The 12784-nt window shown below is 34.5% G+C and overlaps 1 protein-coding gene across 3 annotated transcripts in view; it reads left to right on the top strand.

Annotated features, from left to right (window-relative positions):
- Nucleotides 1–12784, top strand: part of ZBTB20 (zinc finger and BTB domain containing 20) — an 838943-nt gene that overhangs the window by 28778 nt on the left and 797381 nt on the right. Inside the window, exon 1 of one of the 3 annotated variants that reach the window (XM_053565343.1) lies at nt 7540–7746. The exons of the other annotated variants lie outside the window; for them this stretch is intronic. The gene's annotated coding sequence lies outside the window, so the exon portion shown is untranslated. Of the gene's footprint in view, nt 1–7539; nt 7747–12784 lie in introns of those variants that run through there. 3 annotated transcript variants of the gene reach the window in all.

Here is a 12784-nt window from a genome sequence, read left to right as displayed (position 1 = left end):
TATAAATTTTTTAAAAGATACGGCTATAAACCTAAAACGTATCGGGGTTAAATGAGTTTTCTTAAAGAAACAAAAATAAAATATAGTGTTTCTACCTGAGGCCTATTGCCTCAGAGGACTTAGCAGGCTGCCATCACGCTGATTCTGTTATTAATAACTGGCTTTCCAAATCACTGAACAGATTGTCATTAATGTTTCTACCTCTTTAATCAAACTGGTTCATGGTTTCTTCACTTTTGAAAAGTTTTTTTTTTTTTTTTAAATATGCTGCTTCTCTTCATTTTCTTTTCTTTAAATTTTACTTTGAGATTGAATATACTTTTCCTCAAACATATGTAAAATAAGTATTAAAATTATCTAAGGAACACACATGCTTTCAAATCAGTTCCCCATCATTAGTCTTCTTTTTCTAAAATTTCTTCCTAATTTCACCAGTGCATTATTCTAGAAAATTTTTGAAGTAATTTTGTAAAGCCCCATCCTTCTATTCCTCACAGATTCCATTTGGATTGAGGTTAAAACTGATTTTTATGATTTCTTAAGTATATATAAGCTGAAAACATAAATATATCTTTCTTGTAATGCTGTTGGGAAGATTAAATGAGATAGTGTATACAGCACTAAGCACAGTTCTGACACACGTAGCAGAGGTAACAATAATTTAAGAAGGCATCTTTACCAACAGTAACTTTTGTATATTGGAAAGATGGGAAAACTATTGAGCTTTTGAGTGTAGATTCACCAAGCAAGATTGTGGGGGGATCTTCCCAACGTGCTGGACCAAGTTAAGCATGTTAAGAGGCCTCTTTTATATCTTACATGTGACTTTTATATTTCCTGTAGAATGTACTGTGTGGTTTCTCTTTCCTTTTCTTGTATACTACATGTAAACTGTACACACGAATAAATTATGTGGTGTGGAAAAGATAGTTGCCAGTATTGTTCTAGATTGCTTAGTAGAGAGGATTTAGCATGGAAGCAGAAAGAGTTCATGTAGTATATGTATATATTGCATGCCTAATACATTTTTTCTAGAGCCAGGGGGATATTATTACAAATGACATTTTTATGTTTTTTTTTTTTAATTTGTTGACTCAGCATTTATTGATCATGAATACTTTCTTCCCCTAAATTTCTGAAGATAATCATGTTATTTAAGATAAGTTTACAGTGGTAGCAACAACAATAACAATAGGTTAATAATCTTGTCATTCAGACATTTATCTCCATGCCTTTTCTCCCCATGGTTATATTTCTTTTGTATAATTGTGAAAGAGGTGATTGTCTCACATCCTGAGTCATTCAATATTAAAGATACTTTTAATGTTTCTGCTGTTCACTGCTTTGGTCACTGGTTACTATTCATACTGCCATGAATCACTCCTGGAACTCCTGGAGTAGTTCCTCTCTTATTAGGAAACTGTTAGCAAAGCGGTATATGGGAGAATGTGGGGCAGTACCTTCATTTTCATCCTTTTAATTCCTCATTACTTATTCTTTACTACTAAATAAGACTTTAGAATAAATAAACCTTACCTGAAAGTTTGAAAAGGAAAATATCTGCCTCACAAAAATGCAAACTTCTTAAAATGTAATATTAGGTATCACTCTTAAAAAAAAAATCTTTTGGCCACTTAACATTTCTTAGTGCTTTCCTTTCTTTTCTGCCCTTCCTCTCTCCCTCCTCCCTCTTTTCTTTGTATTTCCCTGCCTTCAAATTGTTATTCTTTTTTTTATGCAGCACAGTTTAACACCACAAGCAGAATTATTCAGGTTTCACTGTCTTGACCTCAACCCGCTTATCAAGGTGGACAATTCCATTACTGTGAAGAACTTTGAGAGCAAGTTCAGGCTTATGCTTGAACACTTGTGTTGTAGATGTGAAAGAAATAATAGACAAATGAAATGGAAAGACAAGCTGAATTTTCTTAGAAATAATGTTTATTGAAATTCTACTAGCTATGAGACAATACCTTTTTTTATCCAATACTTTACTGTAATATTTTTTAAACCTATAGACAAGTTTAAGAATATTACTTTTTCTGTCTACTATAACTGTCTTTGCTTGTCACAAGACTTTAAAATGAGGATACACTTTACGTGTGATTTAATACTTATTAAAGAAATGGTATTTACAGATTTTGTATATCATCCTTGGAGCTCAACTATTATTAAAGTTTTTAATTAAATTAGGTTTAAAAACCCTATGTACTGTTGCTTTGTTTAACCATTCATTCATTCAAGAAAATTTTATTGAGCTTCATCTTTGTTTCAGGTGTATACTAGAATGACAAAACTTAATTATAAGGGCCTCTGCTGTGTGTGCGTTTGTGTGTGGGAGGGAGGTCTTTCTCAGTCCAGTAGAAAAAGCATATAAAATCCTCCAGCACTGTAAAAGACCATAATAAATGTACTCCCAGATGGAGTTTGTGTGTAATGCTTTGTTTTAAACTTTCGTTGATTAGAGTTGAAATTAGATATGCATGTCTTCCTATAAAAGGATCATACTACTACTAGCCTGGTATTGATAACTGATTTATCTAAAAGTCTCTCAGTTTTCCTTGGGCCTGATGGAATATAATTTTAAAACACGTGATCAAGATTAAGGATTATTATCTAATTAGGCCATGTAGAATTGACTTTATAGTGGAGGCATTAATGACAACATCATCTATTAGTGTAGCATTTATTCACTTTGACTCAGTAATTCCAGATGTTGCTTTTCTACTCATGTACTAAAGCTTCTAAAACTGTTTTTCTGTAAATTATTGCAACATGGATTTTTTTTTTCCTTGTTCTTCTCCTTTGCGATTAAGGTATCTTTTGGGGTTGTTTTTGTGAACAATCTTAGAATATCCTAACATTTTTTCCTTTTCAGCTTCACATGTGTACGTATAATAAAAACATTAATGATGCCTGAGAAAGGACTCAGCAAATGTATTCTTGGGATAGTGGTAAATGCTATTGAAAGTGGCTGACTTTCTGGCGGCACCTGTAGCTCAGTTGGTAGGACCCAGCCACATACAGCGAGCCTCACGGGTTTGAACCCGGCCCAGGCCAGCTAAAAAAAAACAATGACGGGCGGCGCCTGTGGCTCAGTGAGTAGGGAGCCGGCCCCATATGCCGAGGGTGGCGGGTTCGGACCCAGCCCCGGCCAAACTGCAATAGAAAAATAGCCGGGCGTTGTGGCAGGCGCCTGTAGTCCCAGCTGCTCGGGAGGCTGAGGCAAGAGAATCGCGTAAGCCCGAGAGTTAGAGGTTGCTGTGAGCCGTGTGACGCCACGGCACTCTACCCGAGGGCGGTACAGTGAGACTCTGTCTCTACAAAAAAAAAAAAAACAATGACAGCTGCAACAAACGGGCATTGCGGTGGGCTCCTATAGTCCCAGCTACTTGGGAGGCTGAGGCAAGAAAAATCGCTTACGCCCAAGAGTTTGAGTTTGCTGTGAGCTGTGACGCGATGGCACTCTATTCAGGGTGACAGCTTAAGACTCAGTCTTAAAAATAAAAAATAAATAAAAGAAAGTAGCTGACTTTCTTTCCTTTTCAAAATTAAAAAGAAAGTTTCGGGTGGCGCCTGTGGCTTAGTTGGTAGGGCGCCAGCCCCATATACCGTGGGTGGCGGGTTCAAACTTGGCCTCAGCCAAAACTGCAACCAAAAATAGCTGGGCGTTGTGGCGGGCGCCTGTAGTCCCAGCTACTCGGGAGGCTGAGGCAAGAGAATCGCTTAAGCCCAGGAGTTGGAGGTTGCTGTGAGCTGTGTGAGGCCACGGCACTCTATTGAGGGCCATAAAGTGAGACACTGTCTCTACAAAAAAAAAAAAAAAGAAAGTTTCATCACCTACTTTTCGAAGTATTCATTTGTTAGCATAATAATTCTGATCTGAATAAAGCTACTATAAACACCTGTGTGCAGTTTTTAAAAAATATAAGTGTCTATCTCCTTTGTGTAAATACCAAGGAGTGTGTTTACTACTGGATTGTATGGTAAGAGTATGTTTAGCTTTGTAAGATACTGTCAAACTGTGTTCCAAAGTGGTGGTACCATTTTGACTTCCCACCAGCAATGAATGATAATTGATGTTGCTCCATATCCTCATAAGCATTTTGTGCTGTTAGTCTTCTGGATTTGGGCCATTCTAATAGGTGTGTGGTGGTATCTGATTGTTTCAATGTGCATTCCCCTGATGACATGACGCAGAGCATATTTTCATGTATTCATTTGCCATCTGTAACTCTGCATTGGGAATGTGACTGTTCAGTCCTTTGACCTGTTCTTTAATCAGGTTTTTCGTTTCTCTTATTACTGAGTTTTAAGAGTTCTTTGCATGTTTTGGATAATCGTTCTTTATCAAATATGTCTTAGAAAAAAAAATTTTTCCCCAGTCTGTGGCTTGTCTCTTCATTCTCTTGACAGCATTTTTTGAAGAGTAGAAATTTTTAATTTTAATGAAATCTAGCTAATCAATTCTTTCCTTCATGGATCGTGCCTTTGGTGTTATTATCTAAAAAAGTCATTGTGAAACCTATGGTCATCCAGATTTTTTCCTTTTATCTGTAGGTATCTTAGAGTTTTGCATTTACATTTAGGTCTGTGATTCATTTTGAGTTCATTTTTGTAAAAGATGTAAGATCCATGTCTAGAATTATTATTTTTTTTATTGAATGTCCAGTTGTTCCAGTAACATTTGTTGAAAAGACTCTGTTCTATTGTATTGCCTTTCCTTTTTTGTCAAAGATCACTTGACTATATTTATGTAGTCTGTTTCTTGACTCTATTCTGTTCCATTGATTTATTTGTCTATTTTTTTGCCAATACAATACTGTCTTGATTACTATAGCTTTATAGTAAGTTTCAAAATCTGGTAGTTTTAGTTCTGTAACTTTGTTCGTCTCTTTCAATTTATGTTATTTATTCTGAGTATTCTCATCTCCATATAAATTTTGGAATCAGTTTGTTGATATCCATAAAATACCTTGATTAGGATTACATTGAATGCATATCTCAGGTTGGGACAGAACCAGTTTTTAACTCACACTTTAGGATTTTTCTTTGGGACCATATTGCCCCATTATAAATCAACATAGAGAAAACTTAATAACTTTATAACTCTCACACTCTGATGGTCAATTAAGATTATTGCTTCAGGTAGTAGTTTGTTTAATTCAAGTCTTTTTTGTCTCCAGCACTAGCTAGAAAAAGTGTATCTTGAGCTCCAGAAAGTGCTAACAATGTGCTGCTTACTGTTTTTGGAATCCAGTACAAGGTACAGATAAGGTAAAAATGTTGAGATGTTGTACATTTTTCACTAAGTCAAAATACTTGTTTTTCTCTTTTAAATTCAGCTAGCTGGTTGTTCTTTAGAAAACATGAAGAGCCTTCTTGGTTCTTTACATTTCTTTTGATTCCTGCTGATAGAAACCAAATGTTGTCTTTTTCTCCTTGGAATAAAACAAAATGAAACAAAACAAAATACCTAGAACCTTATTTTAACAGTCAGAACACACAAATATCTAATTTGAATCATTCTGTCAAACTGTGGGGATTATGTGCTTTTTTTAATTGGCATTTTTCTTACTACATTTGAATAAAGCTTCAGAGAAACAATAGGGCGATAGTAGAAAAACATCTGCTGGGCTTAGCAGTAAGGGACGAGGTGCATTCTGGTACCTTGGGCACACGGAGAGTGTTTTAGAAAGGTTTTACAGATATGTGACCAGAAGTAAGGGTCTGTTACATTAGTTTTAGTGTATGTCACTTCTTTACAACCATCCTTGAGAGAGTAAAACACTGTCAGAGTGCCAAAGAAGCAGCATTGATAGTTTATGATGAGAATAGAGTCTGGAATCTTGGTTTCTTACTAGAATTTTCCCAGGACAGTTTGTATGATATATAATTAGATATTGCCTTGTAATTCTGTGCTATAGGTTATTTACTTTGAACATAGCTAAAAAATATTGATCTGTGTTCTGAACATGACCCAAGATTTACTTGACTCTGAAAGGTTTTGTGAATTAAGTGTAGAAGATATAGTTAATCTATAAGTTGATCTATATTTAAGTAGTTGTTATTTACTTTTTAATTGAAAACTGATTTTTTGAACAAAGGAATTGAAGCTTATATAGCAAGGTAGTTTTGCTTATGCTAAGAGACACATTCTAATTTTTGAAGCATGATGATAGATTAAACCATATAAAAATGACAGTTTTACAGTTAATATACTTAGGATTATTGGTGCCCAAATGTAGGGTTTGAATAAATCAGATGCACTTATATTTTTCATTTTGGGGTAAATTTTCTTTAGAAAAATTTTACCTGTTTTCTAATGTTTCTAAATCCCATATAAATGACATATAGACAAACAGTATAGAAATATATTAAGGAAGGTGAATATCTAGAAAGATACAGTGTTAGAGGGAGGCATGAATAATCAAGCAAGATCTAGTTTTTAAAAATTTGGGGACAAGGAGAAGGGCTTGAATATAGCTATGACTATATCACTGATGGGAGAGAAGGCACCTGGGAGAGGGGAGAATGGGTGGGGAGCATGTGATGGGGCGAGGAGTATAATGACAGCATTATTTTGAAGATAGCATGTGGAAAAAATTGGTTGGAAGTAGTCAGACAAAAACATTTTTTTTCTTTTAAGGAGGGCTTATTAGAAACATTATTTTTATTTTTTTCTTCCTAATAAAACAACAAGGGTTATCTGCTGTAGTTTCAGACATGTATACTATGACATCTTGTCCTGCTTGTTTTGGTAGCTCCTTTTGGGATTTATTTCTGTTGTTGTAACACTATGTACTATGCACATTGCACCTGTTCACACAGAGTACATTGCATTGTGATTTTTGTACAGATAGATGCTTCAAATAAGCCAATCTGCTTTCTAGAGTACTAGCCTATTAGTTACTTAATTAAACTTAATTCTGTTTTTTGTCTGCAGTTTTGTATATGGTCTTGATTTGTTTACTAGGTGATGATTTCTTCTTTGCAGTTATCAGTTTTGTCTGAGATCAGTTTTCCTATTGTATGTAGTCTGTTTCTCACTGAGCCTCCTTTAAGACTGCTCTGACTTTAAAATCATTACTAGGCTTTTGTCAGAGCAGATTTGTTGACATTCTTCTCACATTAAAAAAATAAATTTAAAAGATTGCACAAATAAGCTATGCATTTCACTATTTCCTGCTAATATGCAAAAAATGTATTTATGATAATTACATGTACTGTGTGCCAGAACTGAAACAATACATTCCTCATAATGGAGCATAAATAAAGAAGGTGGAGCCAGCTGCTCTTAAACTGTTTATTTGCAAGCAGTAATGATATAGAGAATATACCTTTTTCACTGTTAGTCTGGCAATACTGAACCTGTTGCTGCATTAGACGAGTTGCATTTTGCTGGATAGGGGAAGGAGGGCTGTCTGCTGTCTGGTAGGAGGGCTTTGTCTGTGCCTTTCTCTCTCTTTCTTTCTGTTTTTCTTTCTCTCTCTCCCCTCTTCTCTCTCTCTCACTCGCTTGCTCTGTCTCTGTCTCTCTCTCTCTCTCTGCCCCCCTCCCTCCTCTCTCTTGCTCTCTCTCTCTTCCCGTCTCTGTGGTTTGTAAGGTAGGTTGCAGTGTGTGTATATACACAACATCAAGAGCAGGAAAATGGACTCATTAGGGAGGCAGGCAGTCATTACCACTCACACTGTACTTCCAGGGAGACAGCGATTATGAGAAGAGAAACTCAGCGCTGGGGAAAAGGTAGGGCAGACAACTTTCATAAAAAAATCCTGCTTTCTCAATCCCCCACCCTCTGTCATCTCCTTTAGCCCCCATGCTTTTATTCTTTCTTCCTTGTATTTTAATTTCCAGATTTAAGTTTGACAGAGCTAGTGCTAGCTTAAAATTTGGAACATCTATAGGAGGACTACCCATTACTAATTTTCTTCCTACTTATTTAAGGGTGTGCCCTTGTGATTCAGTCTTATTACTTTGAAAATAATTACAAACAAACCTATTTTTCTCACTAAAGTACCAAATCAGAATCTTTCACTCTTAAAACAGACCCCTCCGTATGTTTGTCTCTTTGCTTTTCTTATCTGTTTATGCAGTTCCATCTGTCTGTCTATATATCATGTTGTCCTTATTTATTGCTAACTGTGTTTTGTTAGTTATTTGCCAATGAGTTTTAGCTGCTGTGCCAGTGTTGGTAAGACTCTTTTTCTTTGTTTTACATTGAAGTTTAAAGTCCATATTTACAGTTTAAATCCTTGAAGCATGTTGAATACTTTTTGCCAGCATATTTGTTTAATGGCATTGGACATAAGGTGAAGGGTAGCTGAGGGTGTAAGAATTAAGCAATTATTTTTATCATCACATACATAGAAATACTACATCTGGGGGGTGCATTTTGAAAGAAATAAGATACTCTGTTTTCCAACTTCTATTTTGCAGATGGACTTTTGCATTTATAGGGATATCACTGTGGTTAGTAAGAATGCAAACTTTCTTAACAAGCAGTTTTTATCCTAGGACAGTTTCCTTTTAGTATGTTACTGTTTGTTTATGCCTGGGAGGGTGAAGTGGGTGGGGGGATGGTCTGGCCATCTTTTTACAAAGTGGAAGCTATGAAGTGTATCAGACCATCTTGCACAACAACTGTAAGTATTCATTTAACATTTCGAGGACTATAAATAATGTACGTATGTAATTGTTATTTCAAATATAGTTTTGAGGTGCTTTCTTTTGCTGTATTTCTTTTTTCTTTCATACGGTGGGAAAAGTTACATTTCAAACTAGCCGACATTGTTGGAGAGTTTTCCAAGAATAGTGTTCTTCCAAATTCAAGAGAATAGTTAAATAAGGTCCATTTGAAATGGACTTCTTTATGGTGTTTTATTCACATTTGTCCCAAAGTAAAACTGCTATTCATTTTATCAAAATTAAGTCAGAGAGTTAAGACACACAAGGGTTTTCGGCATATGCAGAACAATGATAGAAAATGGAAGCTGATCTGTAGAGATCTTTCATGATAACAATCACCTTTTTCGTGATAAATCATTTATTTAGTAGAAGTGCCAGACTCCCCCCCCCCCCACCCCTTAATTCCTCTCTTGACAACACAAAGAAGTCCATGAAGCAATATTCTTAACCCACCTGGGACACTAGGGCAAATTCCCAAACACATTCTAAAGGCTCAAACCTACTAAAATGCTTATTAAAATCCATTATTCTAGGAAGGTGATGAACTTTTGCTGCTAAAAGTCTTTTTTACCTCTTTATTAAAAAATGTATTGAGACTTTTAATTTGCTTATCATGCCTAAACTGTTTTTCAAACTGGAAAGGCCAGCTTTGACCAAGAGTAGTACAAATACTAAGTACACTAAGATCCTGTGAGAAATTTTTTTCCCTGACAGGCTAAGGGGAACTTTGAGAGAGTCTTTTAAAAGTGCATGTTAGTATAGGACACAGTAAGCAGTGTTTTGAATATGATTTCTTCCATTTCAGACTCTGAACCAATAATATGTTTTAAAACTAATACTGTTTATCAAAAGTGTGCATCTCTCATGCACCTGACATTTTCTATATTAGTATTTTGAGAACTATATAAAATTCTATTTTTTAATCAAAAGAAATCTTTCATATGTATGTTGACCAACCATTCTCTCTCTGCTCACATGTATATGTGGAGATAACTATGTGCATATTTGTGCATTTAAGTACATAGTCTTAGACATGTATGGATGAAGAAATCGTAGATTTTTGCATATGTGATATTTTTAGAAATTTCATGTTAGGTATATTTATATTAACCACAAGAAAACAAAAAAATACAGAGATGTTCAACACAAAATGAAAATTTCTTTTAACCTTCTAGTAAAAATAAAAACAATTAACAATTTAGTCAGTTTTACAGTTGGTTTAATTTTTAGAATGTGTATATGTTTTTATTCGCATTATAATTCTTAGACTTCAGTAGACCTAAAATATTTTTAGTATGAAAAATAATCTTGGCCTTTTCTGGGAGGAACTGCCACAATCTAAATACAGCAGGACATTGTAAACTTAAAACCAGTGTACGCTGCTGTATAGGGATTTGGAAAGCTGAAAGGCTTGCGTCATAGGAGGGCTAGAGAGTGCCAGAAAATTTCATTAACCAACCTTCCTGATTATGGTGGGCTCTTCCTACCAGCACATGAAATCTGCCTGTTTACAGCCTCAAAGTCTTGGTCAGGTCATACATAATATATTTCATTTTAATGTTGGAGCAGACAGTTATCTAATACACCCACATGGAGAAGTGCTCTAAAGCAGTTATTTCATGCTTTGCCATACCCTGTAGCTAAAACAATTTGGTACTGAGTGTCGTGAATTTGCTTTTTAACTCCTATCTGATGAAAATCAGCTTTGGCTCTTTGAAAAGGACCAAAACAATGAATTCCAAAAAATGGGATGCCAGAAAGTATAATTCAAATGCTAAGCATACACCAGTTTAAACTTCTAATTTTTTTAACTTGAGAGGAGAATCAACATGATTATTTTTAATATAAAGACTATATAATGATTTCTTGGATTTTACTCATTAAGGTTTCAAAAATTACAGATACTTTTCCTTCTGCACATTTTTCTCCAGAAGCCTATATCCATCAAAAGGATAGCAGCTGCATACTTCCCCCCTAAAATGTTAACAAATAAATGGCATTCCTGTTTATTTATCTATTTTTGAATTTTAATGATTAGTCCTTGTGCTAATTAACAAATTCTCGTATTCATAAAATCTGGCACTACATAAATATCTAATTGTGTGATTATCTACACATGTTCTGGCTTTCTATAAATATAGAAATTATCAGTGGATGTGTTCATGGACTTTTTGCCCAACCCTGAGTAGTAGCAGGTCATGCTGCCACATGAGAAGCCAAATTCAGGTCCTGAGCAAATATATTGCCCCAGCCTCTGGCAAGGTGTGTGAAGGCGGCATTGGCTGATAAAGCTAACTATTGATCTTTTCTGGCAAAAGAAGGACTAGCGTTGATATTCTTTGAGAGCTGCTAGTTCTAGCTTTCATCGCCCCAATGTTGACCTGTTTAAGTCTAAATGTTGACAGTGGACATTAGACAAGACTTATCTTGGAGGACCTTAAGGGAATATTTTTTAGCAAACTACATTTTTTAGTGGAAAATATATTTTACCAGAATTCTATAAAAGAAGTAAAATAGTATTCCTATCCTAACTTCCTTAACTAGTGAGAATCTAAGTTAACATAAAAAGTCAAAAACACTGAAAGGAAGATCTAAATATTTCAGCTGTATGGCTATATAACTATTACAGGCAAAGTCTTAACCAAAAGAGAAAGTATTACTTTCATAGAAACAATTTACCCTACGTCAAGGAAAATACATATTAGCAGTTGGACAAGCATGTACCTGCAAGGGTTATTATTAAATTAAAAAGTAAGCTCTTTAAATTTTTTATATTGTATAAGTTATTTTGGTTATCTTACACAATTATTAGGGAATATTTACAATGCTGGTAGAATCAGCATTGACTATTTGATACTTAGTTCCAAAGCTTGAATAAATAAAATCATAGGTATTTTATAAAACTTGACTTTTAATTTCTTTGAAATGTATGTTTCACATATTTTCATTGCTTAATTTATTTCTAGCATTTTGTAGTATTCCCAGAAACTATAGCTAATATCAAATAACTAGCAAGATTGTTTCCGTTTCTTACCAAGAACTCAAAGGCAATATCCATGTCCTAGATATTCTAGAGAATGCTTGGATTTGTTTTCCTATTTAGATATTATACATTAGTCATCAAATAATGTTGATATAAATTATGTTTAATATATCAAAATATCCTTGAGTTCTCTTTTAATTTCAGCATAGGCAAGCTTATAAGGCTGTGGAAGAAAATTATGCCACCTATTATTATTATCATGCATGCAGTAACCACTACAGCAGATGTTAGAAACAATATTTAGGACTAAAAAAAAAAAAAACATTTCTGCCACTCTAGCTGTTCAAGTGTAATGATAAATAAGTGGCATGCTATTTCTGCAGTAAAAATTATGCTTGACTTGGGCTTCATGAACTCTCATGCTAATACTATAGCTCGTTTGAAAGTAATCAACATGAGGACATGGAACTTGCCTTTCTGGAATCTTTGACACTCAACTGAAACCCAGCCTGGATGCTTTGTAGTGCGGTTAATCAACGTAACCCCTATATAACCATCTTAACTTAGGGTAAGTTAGCTACTGACTTTCAAGTGTGACTACTGACACAAGGAGCAAGGACTGTGAGTTCATTAATCTGTCTTTTTCCCAGATGGAAAAGGAATGTATTATTGCTAATTATGAATATTCAGTCTCACCTATGACTGAACTGTGCTAGAAAATGTGGTAATGATAGCATAATATGTTTAACTTCCTGATATTAGAAGTAGTTTTGGCAGAGAATACTTCTATGTCTTGAGATATGATGAATTTAACATTCATATTAAGCATCAGACATATAAAATGCTAGCCTTTTTGAAAATTTTTCATATTAAATTACTGATGTAAGAATTTACCATTTAGTAGATATAAAATTATATTATTGATTTTGGTGTTTGGGGAAATTAAAGGGATGCCCAATCAGTTGAAACTAAAAATGTAGAAATGGCAATAATTATGAATCTTATAAATAGTATTCATTTTTTGTTAAGGAAAAATCTTAAACTTTTTAAAACCATAAAATTTCAAAGCTTATTTTTTTTACCAAATTAGCCTGGATATTTGCCATTTTTACC

This window comes from Nycticebus coucang, chromosome 16 (assembly GCF_027406575.1).
Source record: "Nycticebus coucang isolate mNycCou1 chromosome 16, mNycCou1.pri, whole genome shotgun sequence".
NCBI lineage: Eukaryota > Metazoa > Chordata > Mammalia > Primates > Lorisidae > Nycticebus > Nycticebus coucang.
The sequence above is the reverse complement of the archived record's forward strand: the minus strand, read 5'-3'. Positions and strand labels throughout refer to the sequence as shown.